The sequence below is a fragment of the Manacus vitellinus genome, unplaced genomic scaffold (genome assembly GCF_001715985.3).
Source record: "Manacus vitellinus isolate BGI_N305 unplaced genomic scaffold, ASM171598v3 scaffold_7_pilon, whole genome shotgun sequence".
Classification (NCBI taxonomy): Eukaryota; Metazoa; Chordata; class Aves; order Passeriformes; family Pipridae; genus Manacus; species Manacus vitellinus.
Genome location: NW_021940813.1, coordinates 22,090,766 through 22,108,717, shown reverse-complemented (window position 1 = coordinate 22,108,717; position 17,952 = coordinate 22,090,766). Strand labels below are relative to the sequence as shown.

The 17,952-nt window shown below is 38.5% G+C and overlaps 1 long non-coding RNA gene across 1 annotated transcript in view; it reads right to left on the bottom strand.

Moving 5' to 3' along the window:
* Nucleotides 1–312: 312 nt before the first annotated feature.
* LOC115307989 overlaps nucleotides 313–17,952 on the bottom strand; it is a 44,455-nt gene continuing 26,815 nt past the window's right edge. Inside the window, exon 3 of the long non-coding RNA XR_003916343.1 lies at nucleotides 313–474. This is a non-coding gene — a long non-coding RNA (uncharacterized LOC115307989). The remainder of the gene's footprint in view (nucleotides 475–17,952) is intronic.

Below are 17,952 nucleotides of genomic sequence, written 5' to 3'. Positions count from 1 at the left end.
AAAGTTTGCCAAAATTTTGTCTTCCTTGACAAAATGAGTGTGGTGGAATAATGCCTAATCCGTACTAGAGTGAAATCAGAGGGAAGCTACAAGTCTTGTAACATAAAGATTGCAAGCTATAAAAATCAAAATCTAATTGCATTGCTGTATAGAAATCATTTTTTACAATGTTTGTGTTGATTCTCTCATTTCATTTTAGAGCAGCAGATAGCAATGGAATTGCTTCCTTAGTGTTTTGTAGTTTTGGTTTTAACTTTTCTTTTTGGTGCTTTTTTATTTTTTAAGGTCTTAGACCCTTTCAACAGGGTCTGAAGTCTGAACCACACCATTCAAGTGCAGAATATACATTCCAAGACCGAAGTGCAAAACAGTTTTTCAAATGGCTTGTGCATAGAAAGTATGGGGTGCAGCTCAGGTTATCCCACTGTGATGTGATCCAGTCCTTCGAGGAAATCATCGAAGTTGAAGGTAGTGCTGTAAAATGGAGCATGGCATAGCATCAGGTATTAAAGAGACTGAGGCAAACTAACCCTTCTCAATGTACAATGAAACATTTAGAGACTGTCATCACTGTCATGAGCCCACCAGAACATGTTATGGCTTTAAGAAATCAGTTTCTTTCTGAGTATCTAAGCAAATGTATTAAAGATCAAATTTTTACTGTGAGGGCAAAAATGTTTGCACATATTTTATATACACTTATAATATATTTGTAATTCCTGGGGGAGGTGATAGTACCTTTTCCATTTGATGCCCTAGCAGTCTATGCAAGTTCCAGTGCTGGAGAAGTGCCTTCTCAAGTCATTGGGATGAGAAGATCATAATGAGGCATAGCGTGCTGATACAGTGACTGCTATGAAACTATTCAAACCTTTCAGCTCCTCTTCCAGTGAAGATGATTCACTTCTGTGATTTTACCAGGACTGTCACTAGTTCACCCAAGGGTTGAATTGCTTTTCTGTTACATTAGGTCCAGCTGTGCTGTCAATTTGCTGCCTTAAGCTTCAGCCAAGGGTCCTGATGTCCTAATTGTTGCCATTGTAGAAATCCTGGGCTTTTGGCTGGGATGGACATCCTTTGTGAGAAAACCAGGAGGAAGGAGAGAGGATGGTTTTCCCCAAAGCCCTCTCCTCATAGGCACTATAGCCATGGGCCAATCTAAAGTGGGAGCCATGGACTCAGTCCCTGCTGCAGATCCCAAAAGTTGTTCACATGCATTGAAACAGTTCAATCAACTGGCTGTTAATAACAATTAAAAACCAGCCTTGAGTCCTTGGTAAGTCCGTTATATTTCAACATTTGTAGGGATCCAGAATATTTAGACACAAAATTCTCACTGAACATAAACTCTGCATATAAATCCTGGACTTAAATCTCCTTGAGCTGGAGATGTGAGATATCAGGCTTAATCTCCCCGAGCCTTCACTGAACCATAAATATGCTGACTACCATAGCACACGGGAACATCACAGAAGAATTGACTACAAATTTGCTAATACTTTTAAAGAGAGATAAAGAGGTAACAAATGTGCTAATGATGATCATTACTGTTTACCACTATGACACTCACTGGCTGGGAAGGCAGGAAATAATGTTCAGAATATCTGAGGAATATTGCCTTGTTTGAAAATATCTCTGCTACTAATGTGATGACTATCTATGGAGTTGTGGTTGCTGGGAATTCACACACTGATTTCATGGAGAGATAAAAGAGTGGAGTTTATATGGAATAAACCCCTTTTGAATAAAACAATCTGCATAAATGCTTTAAGAAAGCCTATAATTATGATAAAAATGTTGCTCAAAGTTAAAATTATGAAGCAATCAAAATTTATAAACAGTCTCTCATCGACTTTTAATCATACTTTCTCATATACAAACTGTAGAAAACATATAGTAGCAATATATAACAATATGCATTTTATTTTTGGTAATTTAGGGTGCTATGTCATGCTCTTTAATCAGACAAAGCTTGGCTTGTCAAGATCTGCCGTATTATCCTTAAATGTCAAAAAACACATTTAGGCCTCTAAGTTATATATACACTTAGCTGAGGTTTTATCCTGCTGGCAGCTAAACACCTCTGGAGAGGTGGTGTGCCCTCTCTTGGCTAGATTCAAAGCTTTCTTCTGTCATATTCCCACCAAGAACCTCTGGCTAGGGCCTCTACTCTGACTGCCTGCTCTGAAGGTGCTCACTCAGTCTAACACAGGATCCTACTCACACCTCCCCTGAAATTCTCTTGTAGACATTGCTCTTCATTTGTGATTCACTAAAGAGAATGCTTAAATTATATGCATCATGTAGAACTTGGATGGCAAGAGATATTCAAAACAAGGAATATTTGTAATGGGAACCTTGCCAACTTGAATGGTAGCCTACCATGTCTATAAGCTCCATTGTTTCCTTTGAGCTGAACTAGCTGAACACATTCAGGATGCATCCTGATAGTAACATGCCTCTCTTGGCAAGTAGTAAAATTCACTGGTACTGTGTCCTTAAAAATGTTATCACAGATAGGTCAAATTAATGAAGTATTTGCTTCAAACAATACATATTTTTTTAATGCAGTATTACTAGATTATTTTCTGGAACAGAATAGCATGCAGAGTATTCCATCTGAACTCCTTATGAAAATGAGATCTTCTATTGAACTGACTGGCACAGCCCTTATAGATAGATTGAAGGATGGAGAAGCACCAGGTATGCAGCTTGACGTACATTCTCAGATAGCATTTGACTATCAAGCAGTGGCATTCTTGGATGTGCTTGTTATGCTCCTGCCCATGCCCCAAATCCAAGCATGGTGCAACTTCCCTTTTCAGACAAAGAAAGAGGACCATTCTAATTTTAGGACTTTGTGGTTTTGTGAGAGAAAGGCGGATTTTATTTTTTCTTCTTTTTACAGCCCAATTTTCTGACTCCTGGCCCTATTAGGGGTTTGCCTCCTGAAGGATGGGTAGAAGTTATTTTCTGTGATTAATACAACACCTCACTTAAAAGACTTCTTTGCTATGAAATCTCTATATTTAGCAGTCTATAATCATTAAATGTAAACATCAAGCTTCGCTTTGTGTCTGTATGTGGCCTAAAAATGTGGTTCTGTTTCTAGCTGAGAGAGATGAATGTCATGAGTGCTCTGTGTAGGATGGAGAACACAAATACCACAACAAAACCTAAACAAACCTAAAGCATGGAACAAAACATTTTGTACACGTACATTAAAATTATATTGAAAATTGGGAGCATGAACTACCAAACTAGGCTTCTTTCTGTTTTACAAACTGCAACGTCTGTTAAAAAAAATTTAAAGTATAATTGCAAATTGAAATTTCCTCCCTATTCTTACTTCGACATTTGTGTTTTTCTCTTAACATCTCCCACATGTTAATGCAGCAGCTTCCTAACCCTCTTGTTATGTATCACATTCAAATGTAACAGTTTAGCAAATTCTCCAATTGTGTTGGTGTTCCCTTTCAGACATGGAAAGCAATTTGATGTGTCCTTTTAATGAGCCATTTTCATGCAAGGAGGAAAACAGTGGTTGGGGAAGTTACTAAAGCTTTCTGCTCATTGATTTTAAGACTCTCTATTGAATCTATGTTGCTTAAAACCCAGATTGTTTTGTTAGAAGAGTTATTCAAACCATATTTTCTTCTAACTCCTAAGTTTGAAGAAATCTAGATTCCTTTTACTCCTTTGCAGGGGCTGCAGATTTGTCACTGAATTGACTCTGCCACAGAACTGTGAAGTGAAATCCAAGACTTAATTTAAAAAGTTTTTAGCTCTTGGGTTGCTAATGGTGACTGTCAAAATGTTAGAAGGATGCAAAACCATTTGTGGATGGTAGTGCAGGGGAAGTGCAGAGGGAAGTCTAATAGGGGCAGGAGTTCCCTTCATCTGTAGCAGGCACGGGTTCTAAATCATAATGGTGACAATATAAATGCCATTTTTTAAGCTGTGCTCCCGTGCTGATCATTTCAGTGATATTTCTAATGAACACAAACCTACTTATCTTGGTTGAATGCTGAAGTGGACAGAGGGTAGCATGCTCAAGAAGAAAACTAATTGCAATGGATGGTTTCTTTAGAGAAACAAGAAACTTGGGACCCAACAAAATGACTGTGAGAAGAACAGATGTGCCAGACCCCCTACTCTAGTCACTAAAGCAACCACAGCAGTCATAATCCTACTTATGGTCACATGTCTTCTTGTACTAGGGTTCCTTCGGGGTTTCACTTAACTGAGAAGACTCTGAGAGACGGCACATACTGAGCTTTCGAGCACTGACCAATAGTGACCAAACTTTTGGCTACAGGGAGCCACATGAGCTGTGTCACACTGTAGAATGTAGGTGTGCTTTCCTAGCCCTTTGCTCTGGAGAGACAACTCAGACAATGGCCTAGCTCCATGATGGAGATAGATTGAAGTACACACCATCTCATCCCTGTGTTCAGGTTGTTTTTTTTTTTTTTGATGCACTGGAAAAGAGCTGCAGCATGTATGCCAGTGAGTCCCCTCATCTAAAATGTTGAGACATATGGCTGTTGGGCATGCTGATGAGCATGTGCACCCTACAAAAAAGAATACAGCTGCAATCATCTAAGGAGGTTGGAGAATGTACAACAAAAAAGCATAAAGGAAGGTGGTCCCTGTAGCATGTTGCAGACACACACATTCCCACATGTGCATGACATTTATCAGGGGCTGTGGGTAGTGCATGTGTGCAAGGCATGAACTTTTGGTCATGTTGTCGGGGCAGCAGGGATGTGTACTGGGACACTGGGGAAAGAAGGTTACAGGATACAAACTGCCAGAACAACTCATCCAGATTCCAGCTCCCTCACAGCAAGTTGGTGGTCACAGGGAATAGGTTACAGGATTGAATGAATGTTTTTCTGGACTGGATCTTGCTTGCTGAATACATGTGAAGCACATTGGTACAACTCATGACTACAACTCCGTCTTGCAAAAGTAAATTTTGTTGGAATAAGGGACCATTAGAAAGCAAATTCTATAGGACTCATGTGAGTCCATTTAAAAGCAAAATTGTAGCTCAAATAAGCTGTTGGTTTTTTTTTAAATTAAAGAATGGTTTTCTAAAAGCAAGGACTGACCATAATGTAGTTAAAGTGTAGGTGAAATTGTTAGTTGAAGCTACCGGTGGACAGAATTTAGAAAGTGCAGGCTCTATAAATTATATTCAGTATGTTTTCCAAACTACATAAGTAAAATGTCAATTATTTATTAAAAATCCTACTTCAGTACAAAAGCTTAAAGTTTCTTTTTGGGCACAATGACATTGGCTGTACTTAGAGTCTGTATATTAGAATGACATAGGTCATTGGGAAATCATAAAAGTCTTACCAAAGAGTGAAACCACTGCATACATGCTGAACTACGTAACCCCACCACGAATTGTCTAAACAAAATAATTTGATACTGGCTGTTTCCCACACTTTAATTAGCAAGCACAGATGGTTGTTGCATAATCCTATTTAATGTCTGTGTTGGATACCTCCTGAATTGCTCAGTGATTAAGTTCATACCTTAGTTTGGCTAAATGCATTAGCTGAAAGAAAACTGCTCACACTAAGATTCACTTTCTGACATAAATTTAATGCAGGCATGTTTCCTTCCACTGGCTTAAGTGAGAAAAAGCTCTATTAACTTATAGTATGTTGGTTGCAAAGATGCCCTGAGGTATTTTGTATAAATGTATATTGATGCCTTATGCGAATTTTTCTTCCCCAGCAGAGTTTCTTTGCAACAGAGATCACAGTGCCCCCATTAGATAATCACCACCCTCAATGACATCCAGGCTAATCATGCAATTGATCACAGGAAATCAAAGATTTGGGAATTCTCCGAACAGCTGTCTGCAGCTAACCCTCTCTGTGCAATGGGCTGCCTTGGCCACATTTCCCCTGGAGGCAGATTTATGAGAGGGTGAGGGAGGGCAGATGTTGAGTCTGCAGCCCACCTGTCTGCAGTGCTGGGCCCCAAGGTATAGTGATGGCTGTAGTACCACTCCTGTTCCCCACCACTGCTGCTGCTGCCTTGGAGTGCTTTTTGCCACAAAGCAACAAGATCTCCAGTCCTGTTAATTATGGTGGCTAACAAGATACTTGCATACCTGTATGCAACATGAATCATACTAATTCAACTCTCATCATTTAAGATTTTTGGAGTTACAAACAGTGACAGTTCTACCCTGCTTTACCACATTAGGAAATATATTTTAAGATGCTTAACCATTTTTTCATGTGAGAAAAGCAACTTCTTAGTTGCTCAACAGGTGCATAAGCAGTTATTGGTAGAGAAGTTATGTGCATTTACTTAGACAAATAAAAATTTACATAAAAATAACTTTCAAGTATTTAAAAATGTAGAAATGAACATGATAAAAAAATTCTAAGTGATTACACAAGATTTTAATAATTTTACTATCTCAGCTCAGTTGGTCTCTCTAAAAAAACCCCTAAAACTACCATAAAGAAAAGTAATTATGTTTTATCTTATCTCTCCCAGAATATATTTTATTACAAAAGTCTAGAACATCTGTTGTGTAGCTTTCTGTGCATTTTAATAACATATTTTAAAAATTTTTAAAGGGAGGATACATATTTCTGTTTATCAAAATATTTATTGGATGACAGAATGTACAGATATCAGTGGGATGTGTACATATGATTTTTAAAGAAAATGGCAGTGGACAGCTTGTGGTGGGTTTGTCTTAAAATCACAGTAGTTCTTTCTGTGTCTGGCATAAAGTTACAACTCACTTCCTAAAGTTACACACTGGTTCTGTTCAAGAACATGGGACAATATTCTATCTCTTGTCAGTGGTGGAAGAACAGATACATAATTTCACGCTTGATTTTTTTATAAGGAAGTTAGTTTTGAGAATGCACTATGACTTAGTAATAAAAGGAAGCATCGACATAGTTTTGTATCAACATTGACATTGTTTGCTGAACCAAGACCACAAACAAACTCACCTAAACTGTACTGTTGTTAATCTGTAAATTAAGGGAAACCTATTTCTTCCCGAAGGACAGAAATTATAACTTCTACAGAGGTGATCAATGTACCTGAACTTCCATCAAGACCAAGAGGTATTCTTCATGTCCTCAAGATATTACCTCTGCATTACATACCACCTTGGGCTGTACTAAAATGTTGCTACCAGTGTAATTAAGTCTGGCTTTTGTCCACAAGGCAGAGAGAAACACAACTTAAGCCCAAATAAATGGTTGTGGATAGGACCTGAGATGGATATCTCAAAAGAAAAGATATTTCCCAAATCCTAAAATAGCTTTTATGGTCCTGATTGATCAGTCGTCTCTTCCACAGAGCTCCCGCTGGATGCAAAAGAGAGTTCAATGGGAGAAAACAATGGCTTGAGTGGATGACATGGAGAATACTAGAATACATCTAGAATTAAGTTAATGTTCTCTTCAGGAGAAGGTGAAAACCAGATACAGTAATACACTACTGGTCCACAAGAAGCTTTTTTAGACATTTTTTCTTTGGTTGGGTTTTTTAAATGCATTTATGTTTGGGTGCTTTTTTTCAGGCAAACTCAATGCAGAAATTTATAAAGATCCCACTTATTCCATCTATGTCCAACAAATACCAGAAAAAAATACAAAAGCATGCAAGGATGTTAGATTAATTATGGGGAACACTGTGCTTGTTAATGATTTTCATTATATTTATTTAAAGACACCAAAGAAATGAGAAGGATCTTTGTATTATATTCTTCTGAAGCCCTGTGATAACAAAAAGTTTGAGATTCTTTTGAATCACAATAATTCCTTTGAAATAGGCAGAAGTGGTTAATGTGGGATTCCTGATATTCAGCAATGAGAAAGGAATCTTACTCAAAATACGGTAATTCTTAACTTCCATCTCTACTTCTTCCATCTCTCTGTACACTCCCAAAGACAGTTTATGTGGTAAGCTCTGCATATCAAAGTAAAACCAGGTATTTCCTAAAGACATGGCAGTACCTGGAGAATCTTTAGGAACTCAAGAGACCCTTACACTGAATGTCTTTTTTTTTCTGCTGGCCTGGCTTGGAAATAAAAGCTGAAAAGTTATCTTATGAAAATCAATCTTAGAGAACACAGAAAGCAGAAGCACAGTTCAAGTAATGAATGGAACAACTTCAATTATGTTTGGTTTGGGTGTATGGACTGAGTTAACTGCACTTACAAAAATGTGTTTTCAAGTTAATTATCTAATGTAATTTTAATCTAAATATATTAAAGGGACTTTTTTTTTCTCATTCTTGGTCTACTGTGAAGTCATTCAAGTGTCTAAGTGATTGAACTCTTGCATAAAAGTGTTGACATTAAAATAGAGTGTAATAAAGAGAACAGGGTAATTGCTAGAAGGTCAATGAAGAGAAAAGGAAACAACTGTGCTCAATTTAACAGTAGCAGGGTAGGCAACATTGGGAAGTGAAATAGCTGCCAAAGAATGGACATTTGGGTGACCTGCATTGAAGAAAATGAAAAATGACATACTATTTTCTTATTTTCAGATAATTGGTATTGCAGATGGTTCTGTGACTGAAAATACACTGAGGCAAGCTGAGTGGGATGTACCTTGACAACAGTCTGTGTTCTCAAACTCTCTTTCTGAACTGGTCATCTGGACCCCCTGTAAAGTCAGTGGAAACAAACGGTATGATTGGTTTCTTCCTAAAGTACATGTCAAAAATGTATTTCTCTAGAACTACAGGTATTTTTTTTTCACTGGATATGAAGATACCTGGAGATGACAAGTTCAGATGTGGGCATCTAAAAATATATGATGGAAACCCTATTAAAGTCATCTCTGGTGTTGGAAAACCATCAGCAGTGTAGGTGGAACCAGGGAAGACGGGGGAGTAACAGCCTTGGACATCCACTAACTGCTGCCACATCAGACCTTTGGTGGGGAACTTCAAGACTGTCCAGTGACACTACATAAACTTAGCAATTGTGTCAGTCCCTGGGTTTACAGAACATATACAGACTATATACTGTGGTTCCAAAGTCAGAAAGAGGACTCTTGTTTCATGATCCTGTTTCTAGATCAAACTTGCTATATGAAGTATGAAATTGGTGGTTTACACCAAAGTAGTCTTGGAAGGAGAAATCGTCAGGTTGCAATATATGCTCTTACACTGTTTAGTGATGCATGAAGCAACTAGAGTAGGACCACAAATCTGTAGTCCTAAGAAGCCTTAGATTTTCTTTTATTGTTAAGTCAAAAATATACACCAAGATGAAGCCATTGTCTGTAGCTAGGGCTGATGATAGGCTTCCTTAAAGAGAAATCTACTTCACAGACTCCCAAACACCTTCAGTTGCTTTCAAGTTAGGCTTTATAGGTGGTTATTTAGAAGTGCATGTGCCCTGCTGGTTTTATTGTACTTCTTTTGATCTGGGGAATGCACTGTAATACTGTGCTTTGTAATCTGTGTTATTACCAAAATATTCTTCCCCTGCAATTTTCAACTATTTGGATATTTGAAACATTAATATTTTGAACTCGTAATTTTATCCTGGGCACCAGCCTGTTTTTCTGGGCTATGGCTATCAGCAAACAGGTAGCTGAAAGTGCAAGTGTTCAGATATATATTCATGTAATTATTCTGAGATCATAAAATTGAAAAAGGTTCTTTTGCAAGTACAAAATAGAAGGTTAGGCCTCTCTTCAGCTGAACAGCATATCTTATCCTCCTCCCTTCAGTATCTCTCTCCCCATCAAAACACCAACATGCACAGGTGAGGTTTAGGTTACATATTATTTTCCAACTGGCTGATTCTATAATTCTATGATTCTTTGCTTCTACTCGAGTACATAGAATAGGTTCGGTTTTGGCATATGGATCATCTCTCTTACAGTATCATAATTATGTGTCTTGGTAGAAGATATCTAAGAGACTTGTGAAGATTGCAGCCCAGCTTTTGATTATTTTTACATCTAGCTCATTTATTGTCTAGCTCAGCTAATTTGGTATTTTTATCATATACTGATGCTGTTGCATGACCTAATGTCAAGGAATGGTTATAATGCTGTTGCAAATTTAACCATGTTGGGAAAATACTGATCTATTGATACAGGCACCGAAATTCTTCCAACCAAGCCTAAGAAATTTGAACTACACAATTTGACATTCCCCTTGGGCCAAAGAAGCTTTAAGAAATTCTTCCGTGTAAAAATTACTGCTTTATATCTCTTCTTGATATACTGAACTTACTGTTTAATTTGCTGGATCTTCACACTCTAGGAATTTATTCCCACATAATCTGGAAGTCTTGACTTTGTAAAAAACCCCTGAAAGGCCAGCAAGGGTTCTCCATAATGCACTGCTTGCAAAACCAAGGCTCTAGATTTGCTGATCCTAAAGATCCCTTTTTTCCCATGGTGAAAATGGACCATAGGCATACACAAGAAACAAGCTCATTTGACTGGACAGGTAGAAGAAAGCAAGTCCTCTTCTGTCTTAAAGAGAACTTTCCAAGAAAGTATCTTGCTATAGATGAGTTTTTGAAATAGAGATTTCATTCATGTAGAAATATCAGTACTTCTGTGACTATGCAGGGCATGGATCTCAGTTAATGTCTAGATTTGTAGACAGAGCAGGTATCTGTGCTCTTGGGAATAGATTGATCCTAATGACAGAAAGGCAGAAATCTAGGATTTATGCTTGTATTATCAAACACTGATGCTGCAGGCTTTCAGGTAGTTTTCTCTGACAGTTTTCTACAAAGAACCATATAAATGGAATGACAAAGACAGATGTCAAGATCCCCATTTTAGAAGTGAACATGGTAGAAAGAGAACATAACCATCTTGTAAGGTATTTGGGCTTATCCTTAAAAGAGAACACCTGTACAGCAAGGGTAGATTTTTGCCTAACAGAAATGAAACCAGATTACTGGCTTGGAAAATTAATTATTATGTGTATTTACTTATTCCAGGAGTGAGAAGAAACAGGTGCTAAGAAGCACTGAGGTCCTATTAAGGCATCTGTTTGATATTCAAGGTAACAGCACTTTTTAGAATGGGTAACACTCAAGGACGAAAGCTGTAACAGTTACAGATAGGCTGAGGAATACAAAAGTAATCCTCTAAAGTTCATACAGCAACTAAAATGCATGTGATATCGATAAGATCATAGGGGAAAGGTTGTCTAAAAATGACAACATCAAATAAAAGAGCTAAATAAACTCTGGTACATAGACAAAGGTAAAATTCCTGTAAATGTCCATGCACCGTTAGAGAAAGCCTAAAATTAAAAACATGTTGCCAAGCATTGGAGGACCTATAATCTGAATTGCTGAAGCATGATGCCGTCAAAAGACAATGGGACATTATTTGTCACACACAAAGCCATACAGAGAGAACAGACTGTGACAGAAGAGGCATAGGAGTGACCTCGTACCTGGAAAAAATCCATAGATTATAATAAGCCACATGATCACATGGCGGATCCTGCCTAAGTACAGACCCCTGCCTTCAGAACCACTGTGTGGAGGGCACCCAGAGAAAGACTTTGGATCAAATCCTGACACCAGTGGGCACATCAGTGGCTCTAGAATTTTAGTGCCTTTATGGGGATCCTGAGGCTGCTGGCATAACCCCACCTGCTCTCTGACTTCCAAACCTACAGGTGCAGCCTTCATCGCAGCAGCAGCAAGCTCCTGTTGCTTCACAGCATCCTCCCTGCCTGAGCACATCTGGCCAGGCACGGCCCAACTGGAGTCCCCAACCTGTATGTGGAGCAGCTGTAGGAATGGAACCCTGGCAGGAGGTCCAATGCTGTATGCTTAGAGCTGTCCTGGGACAGGTTAGGGTAGAGTGGAAAGAGACATGGGGTTTTATGGGATTGGGAGAGTGAAGCTTATCCACAGAGATGCAAGAGATAATGACACCCAAGTACAGTAAAGAAAGCAGTAGAAAGCAACTGTAGTGTTTAATAGCAATAGTAACAGCAATAATAATAAAGACGAAAGCACATACTGAATTAGCACAGAAATTTTTAAATTATTGATAACTTCAGTATACCTTTTTGGAAAAGCTACTTTTAGAGAGAGAACAAGTCTCTTTCTGAATTCTTCCTATCAGTTAAAATGTAATCTTTTCAGCTCTCTGCAAAGAAGGTGATATGCTACTTACTACTTAATGCTAGTGGAATAATCTGAAAATTTGTAACAGGAAACAAGAACTACTAAGTGAAATTAAATATTCCTATAACACACTGGCACAACAAAACAATGAGAAAGAAAGCTGCCAGAATCCATAGGAAAAACTATCCTTACCAGCATGGAAGAGATCTCAAATGAGGGGAAAGCTGTGCCCTGGGGAGAAATTCACTATTTAGAACAGCATTCAGCTAGTACCTTTGCTGTTTCTCTATTTGACCTTTCTGGCAAGGCTAGTAGATTTAACTTGGAGTTATTAATGTGAAAAATTGTTCAAACTCACATTTAAATTAGATAGTACAGGAGGGAATACATTAGCCCTAGTTTTTTAGCATCATAGTTTTGAAGATTTTCAAAGGTAACATACAAGAAGGAGGAGGTTTAAGGAAAATCAAAGGGAGGGTGTTTTCTTTATCTGTAACAAGAGCTATCTTGGTTATAGATTAAATAAGTACATTTTTGCTTCTTCCCTAGTACTTCCTCTCCAATCCATGCTACTTATTTTTGGAATAAAGTCAACTAATACAGTGAAATGAGCAGGCAAACACCTTTGCCATGGCTCTTGAACTGATCAGACAAAAAGGATACTTCAAGAACTGTGAATGGTTTGGGGGAAGATACACAGTCAGTCACCTCATCAAAATGGTACAAAGGTATACATCATCCTAAGAAAATCTGTTGAAACCACAACTCCTAAATCCCACAGAGATGAAAAAGCCTCAAATTTTGTGTTCAGACTGCAGTAAAAGTGCCGGTACATGGCAGACTACCTGCAGGGAGGTGGTAGCTGTGTTGTAACCAGCTCCTCCAGAAGCTTCCCTGGGCCAGTTAGGTTGTGCATAGTTTACTGTGGATGGCAGGATCACTACAGTTATGAAAGATGGTGCTGAATACATGGAGACCATCAGAGAACTCATGTTATATGACATTTATTTGGTTCTTACTAACAAGTTAACATCCTCTTTGAATGAGAAAGGTGAAAACACTGCAGAGAGATATAAAGGCTGATGAGTCATTTCTATGACATTATAACTGAAGCCTTTCCCAAACAAAAATGGCAAGCCTTCTCACTGTCTCTACTAGTTTGCTGAAACTGTCTAACTCAAAGAAAACATGGTTTTCATATTTTCCCTTCAATTCCACTGGTGGAAGGACAGGCCATTTATGCCAGTGGTGAGGACCGAAGACACCTGATTTGGAAAAGTCTTCTGTTTGTGACAGGGTCTAGTTGTATATATTCTGGACTACAGTTACATAATGTTGTTCCTCCACTCAAAGCTCCTAAAAGGTATATCTTAGAAAAAAATGAAAATAATATATAGTGGCCTAATTTTGGTTTTGCTACTACAATAATGACATCAGGACCCAGAAAAAAATAAGAACTTTTGGAAACATATAAGAAGATGTAGTGCCTGCTGCCAAAGACTCTATGGCTCCAGAATTACCCCTAGGGCCCGAGTCTGTAATACAGAGATCCCTCTGAAATACCTGCACTTGAAGGTACTTTTCCTCTGTATTTGGCTAAATGGTACTCTACCAGTTTATACACTCACAGCAATGAGTTTCTTTCTAGGACTTCTCATTGTTTAGGAGAGCCACTGTTTGGAATAAGGAAGATGTTCTCAGGTGACAAAAATCCCAACATGATGAATGCATTTTATAGTGTGAAACTGCACAGTGCTTTGATGGAGAAGATGCATTTAATGATCTAAAAGTAGGTAGAACAGCTGTCTGACATAACATTTCAGGACTGACTATGGAGTGTATCTTTTCAATGCAATCTATTCTTGGTGTGCTGGTTTTGTGAAAGAGTGAGAGGTTTGCAGTACACAAATTCCTTGGGGTAAAGGGAAGGTTTAAATCCTCCCACACTTCACCCTGAAATGTTGGTGCTAGGTAGCAGTCTTGGCACTTAGATTGTGTTTAGACAATTCCACTGTATCTTTCTCCAGAGGTGCACACCATTCTGAGGTGGAAAGTAGCAGAAATAAACAACTGCAAAACAACTGAGAACAAGATTATATTCCTGTGATTTGGATATGCTAAATCCCATTTGGGGAACATTATCATCCTAGGCTCACTTCATAATCAACAGAGAAGAACATGCACTTCCAGGATGTGATTTGGATGAAAAATGGTCTCACTTTTCCTGTCAATTTCCTTTCTCTCTCAACTATCTTTGCAGGCGGCCTTGAACAACTCTGCTCCTAACTAGGCAACTATGGTGCTGTCTCAGGTGCTTTTCACTGGGTGTGAGAAAGCCAGGCCTCAGGGCAGTATCTGGTTCACACGTTTTTGGTGCTTAACACAAATTCACACAGAATGAAACACTACAGTCTCTACATTCTGTAAACCATGTCTACTTGACTGTATGAGCGCCTATATTAAAAATTAACAGTAAAGAATACTTAAACAGCAGTGACAGCTGGGACCAAGCCTCGGGACTCTCTCAGGCCTGCCCTCACCAATGGGCTGCAATATCAAGCTCCCTCTTACCTATTCTCTCTCTGCTCCAAAGGCTCACAGAGTGAGCAGAATGAAGAACTTCTCTAGTTTGATGGGTAGGATAAGCTCTGAGGAAAACGGAATTGCGGTTCAAACCCCTTCAGTCTGAGAAAGGCTTAAAATCTATGTTTCCCACTTCTTGTAAGAGTGTTCAAACAATGAAGTTATTCTGAAGTGGCTGCTGCCTCTTCCTCTTGCATCATTAGCTGCTTGCTCTCAAGAGACGACTCAGTGCTCTGGATTTCAAGTGGATGAAGGTGATTGAGGTTCAACACTTGTTCAGATCTACGCTGAGAGGTTTCCCAGGTGATTGGTAGGTGGGAGTTTCAGTGACCTGCTCAGACAGTGGAGAAAGATAGGTTCCTAGCTGCTTTGAATGATTTCGGAGGTTGCCACATTTCCTCACCCATTACACTTGGAATTGAGATGTCTACCTCAGATGCACTGAATCATCCTGCTGAGCCAGGAGCTACCTGGAAGCACGGCAGCACCCAGGCTGAGCAATTCCTGTTGATAGTTCAGATACTGCCTTCCTTTCATGACACAGTTCTTAGCAATTTCTTTTGAGCAGGTACCAGAGAAGCGATGCTTCAGTGACAAATATCCCTCACCTTGCATGATCTACCTCAGCAGCCTGGAATACAGGAAAGACTGCTTTAAGCAAAAGACCGCATAATCATATTCAAGGTGATCAAGGTATTTTAATTTCTCAAGATTTCCCTTCCACAAAGAGTCAGTATACTTGTGATCATACTACAGAGCTCCCTGGGGAACTGGGAAACATATTCAACACATACATGCAGATATGTGCTGGATGTTCGCCACCCTAGGCATGACATTCTCCAGTCTATTCTTTAGCAAAGCAATGAGCATAACAGGTAGAGAAAGTGTGTTCACTCCACTATAAATAGCTAGTTGCATTAAGTATAACATTTACATTTGCTTGTAGTTGTCTGAATTCAGAAACAAATTTGATGCACTACAGTCATGCCAGTAGATCCTCTATTGCCCCTCCTCCCCCCCCTTAATTGCACACCTTTTTCGCTAGCTACTTTTCCCCTTTCAGTCCTCACCATGCAAATTATGCCCACTTTCACTTATTTTCTGACTAATTTAGACCTAAAATTTATGCTGCCATTCACGTCACTGCTGAAATTGGCTCAGAGCTTTCCAAGGGAGTTGCACTTGTTGACAGCAGGTATGAATATATTTCTTAGATTTGAATGCCTTCGTGTGAAAAAAAAATTGCAGAGCACTGTCAAAGCTGTGACTGATACACTGAATAAATGTATAAAGTAAATAACCACACTTACTATGATGAATTCTAGTCTTAGACTCTAATAAATACCTTTTGCAGGCAATAGTTGCTGAACTTTTATCTGAAAAATATGAGCCTGGTACCCTAACATTTATGTACTAAAAATGCAAAGGCTGGTTATCAATATGCTCACTTAAATCACAAAATTCAGTACATGGACAGGTGGTTAAAAGATTACCAATTACTGCAATATCGTGACGGACTCCTCCAGCAGGAACAAGAAGAAGTACATCCCCCAGGACAGCTTGAGTCTGAGAAGTAAGTTCTGTTCTAGATACTTTTTACGCAGAAGGTGCTGAGTCTCCTTTCATAAGATACTGATTTGGATCTTTGTATTATATATTGACTGGCCCAATACTGACCTTTGTCTGAACTGTAGCTGAACAGTTTTCAAAGCATCTGCTTACCAGAACAAAAGTAAACTGCAAAAGCATACTGGATACAAAAGGTTGACCTCTCTAGATCATTTTTAACCTTAGTTTGCTACTTAAACATCAATTTGTAGTCTGACAGGCAGCTTACTCAGGCTAACAATTTAACTGAATGAAATGCTATTGTTTTGGTCATAATATATAACCTTTTAAAGAAATTTTACTCTTTAAAAAATGTAGAGATTTTCTACTTAGATAGAAAATTTTATAATAAAATATTTCTGCTATTAAAGAAGTTGGCAAAGGCCCAAATCCTTTACCACTGCAACTTTTTAGAATGAAACATTCAGTGCTTTGAGAGGTAAATACTATGGATAAAAAATCAGTATAAACACCAGCAATGTACAGGGCACTTTTAGACATCCAGACAGAATACAGGTGGAATAAGGAGAAGTAGCTACTGTTATTATTCTTGGAAAGCAAGTAGTCTACAATAGCCCTGAAAGCATGTGATTCTCTCTATTACTTCACATTCAGCTTTATTAAACATTTAGCTCTGATTCAGCAAAGTACTTAATAATGAACACAGCTCAAAAAAAATCTGATGGTTCTCCATGGCTGTCCTCATACTGCACGTGAGGAAACGGTCCCGAGCAATGCTCTGAGCACCAATCTGGGAGCAAGAGTGACAGTGGGTGTTGAGAGCATGATTACAGGAAGGCAGAAATCTGACTGCAACACGAACACAACAAACTATCCCCAAGGGTGAGGAAGACTGAGTAACAAGTTTAGCAATACAGAGTTGTTGTCCAAGTGAAAAGCATAGTCCTAAGCAGCTGCAGCCAGTGTGGCTACATCCTTGTTGCAGTGGGCTGAAGAGCTAGAAAGCTTAGAGCCTACATTTGAACTCTGAGAGACCTAACTTTAACATAAAGCACCTGCCTGCACACTTCGCTGAAGTAGCACCTTAGATCTTCAGTTAAGTCATCAATGTTGAGACTTATGGAAGGCTGTGTGATACTCTCATTCAAGGCATGCACCACAAGGAAGCTGTGGGCTTTGGTGGATTCAGCAAGAGTATTCCTAGAACATTTTCAAAAACATAAGTAAATATTTTTAAATAGACAATTCTTCCTGCTGAAACTATTTATGTGGGGATCTGATAGAAATTGTTAACATTTTAAAGAGATAACTAGAAAGTATCATATAAATGTTTGAAATTAAAAAAAAAAGATTCGCTTAAAAGTGGAGTTTGCTTAAGCTGATACTTTTCATAGGCAAAATAAATAGCATTTGAATTTAGAAAAAATTAAATGAAAAGGGAAAATATTAATTGTGAATAGGAAAAGGGAAAAATTTTAGAGATAACCTAAATTTCCCATCAACTCTACTCTAGAGAACACAGTTTTCAGTGAAATATCAAATAAAACTCCCTGTGAAAACAGAATTAAAAAAATCCAGCAGCAAACAGGTTTCACCCAGACACTGTTTTCCAAAAGGGTTTGACAGCTGCCCAGTCACCCAGCCAAATGAGTATCTAGAAGGCCCCAGA